Here is a 2,329-nt window from a genome sequence, read left to right on the forward strand (position 1 = left end):
TTTTTTATCTTTCAGAATTGCTCGCTTTTTATTCTTTTAGTTTTGAACTTTTATGCTCTATTTTTTTGTAACAGTTTCATGAAGGAGAAGGAAAGCTGCAACATAATGTGTGTCAGAGAGCAACTAGTTGGGGAAAGCAACCAACACATGATAATTTTTTTACTGTAAAGAACAGAGAACACTTTTTTTTATCATGTCTTCCAATTTGAACCTCACTAAAAAAGTTTGTATTCAATGTTTTTTTTGGTGTTTCTATGTTGCTTGAACTTGTTGTTTTCTCAAAATTGAACTTCCTAATTTACTCCACGAACACAAAAACGGACACTATAAAACCAATATGGAAAACAAACATCACAAAAAATTGTTTTTTAATTCAGTGTAATACGCGCGCGCTCATAGACGCATAACACATCCAAACATAGACACTCAGAAAAGAACTACAACCGTGTTGTCATACACATGTTGTTTCTCTTTCCTTCCTGTAATATACACATTGAACCACAACTCCTTGGCGTCAGAATGCAACAGGTAGAACCAGGAAAATAGGACATCTGACAAGCCACTTCATCCACAAGATGCAACTCTCCGGTTAGTGAAAACACCAACAAAAACAAGAAACAAATCTCTCTAAACCTTAATCCCAAGATCTACCCTTCAAGTAAGATCGAAGAGGTGAATGTGTAAATAAACCAATGACCGATCTACACTGAATGCTCTCTAGCAAGAATCCCGACGCTCCGGAGCGAAGAGGTGATGCCGTGTTGCACGGTGAGCACATGATCCTCGTCCCCTCTCCTTGCAAACCATGGAACATCAATCAAGTTTATAACACACCAACAACAGAAAGACAGCCACAAAACAAACGCCTTACCGTGTCTCTTCAGTCTCCGATCGAGAACGAGATCGTCGTCATCCACAGCAACACCATCCGACGAGCCACCTTCTCAATAAAACCAAGAGTCAAGTCCTGAAAGCAAACATTAGAAATTACACTATTCTAATCCTGCGCAGAGGCAATGGTAGAAGAATAGTCTGCCACATTTAAACAGTGGACAAACAACATTAGTGCAACGACATCACGGTCATACCAACGGAACTAAACAAACCCTGAGACAAGAGATTGCTGAATTTGGGCGAGATTCAACACACCAAACCAATACTGTTAACTAGCACGGTGAACCTATCAGGCTGTAAAATTTAGCATAGAAGAATTTGTACACCAACTATTATATTTAGCATTTGGCAACTATTAGATGTTGCCTCCTGATTACAACTTCTTGAAAATGTGTAAATAAACCAATGACCAAGTAGTAAAACACCGAATAGCATGAGTGGTTCTTATTCTGAACAGATGTCATACTCGTAACTGTTAGTTGATTTTCAACACATTTGTCTGCCAAACATGAAACATTAGAAATCACACTGTTGTAATCCTACACAAAGGCAATGATAGAAGAATAGTTTGCCACACTTAAACAATGGACCAAAAGCATTAATGCAACGACATCATACCAACGGCGAATAATTCAAACTAAGCAAACCCTAAGACAGAATATCGCTGAATTTGAGCAAGATTCTACACACCAAACCAGTATTGTTAACTTGCACAGTGAACCCATTGAATTGTAAAATATGGAGCGGAATTCATAGCAACCAAGAGATGAATCCTCATTGGATCAATCGTAGTCTTTGAAAACGAAACAACCATCTCAATCTCCTACTGGTTTCGACACCAGAGCAGCAGACAGGGCCAAATGTGAGACGAATAATTTACAGGGCACGAGAGAGCAAACACTTCCCAATCTCGCAGCGAGCGACACATGAATCGCGCTAGGAGGAGACAGGGAGAGGGGCGCCTGGGAAGTGACGTACTCTTTGCGGTCATTGATGTCGAAGGAAACCATCGCGTCCGTTTGCTGCCACATGCGCGCGGCGCGAGTAGCGACCGCCTGCAACATCAACGAAACATGGAGCCATGTCAGGATTGAGGCAGCAGAGGGAAGAAGGTCACAGTGGCGAGTGGAAGAAGTTCACGACGGCAGGTGGAGGAAGGTCGCACGGTGGGAGGATCTCGGTGGTTGTCGCGTGGCAGTAGGATCCCGACGGCAGGAGGTGGGGCGATGCGGTTGCAGTGGCGTGATCCCCATCATGGGACGGTACCTGCGGCTCGATCCCAGTCGTGGGACGGTGCCTACGGCGCGATCCCCATCATGGGACAGTGGCGGCGGTGTGATCCCCATCGTGGGACAGTGGCGGCGGTGTGATCCGCGGCGAGGGACGGTTCCGACGCCGGTTGGTAGCGGTGGGAGGTGCACCGGAGCAAGGGGCG

At 44.5% G+C, this 2,329-nt stretch overlaps 1 long non-coding RNA gene across 1 annotated transcript; it reads right to left on the reverse strand.

Annotated features, from left to right (window-relative positions):
- Window positions 1-418: 418 nt before the first annotated feature.
- On the reverse strand, window positions 419-2,307 carry LOC119297190. The gene is made up of 4 exons (XR_005145572.1): window positions 2,060-2,307; window positions 1,873-1,949; window positions 872-940; window positions 419-795 (listed from the first exon to the last, which is right to left on the reverse strand). It is a non-coding gene; the product is annotated as an uncharacterized LOC119297190 (long non-coding RNA).
- Between the last annotated feature and the right edge of the window lie 22 nt (window positions 2,308-2,329).

Source organism: Triticum dicoccoides, chromosome 5A, assembly GCF_002162155.2.
Source record: "Triticum dicoccoides isolate Atlit2015 ecotype Zavitan chromosome 5A, WEW_v2.0, whole genome shotgun sequence".
In the NCBI taxonomy this organism is placed as follows: domain Eukaryota; kingdom Viridiplantae; phylum Streptophyta; class Magnoliopsida; order Poales; family Poaceae; genus Triticum; species Triticum dicoccoides.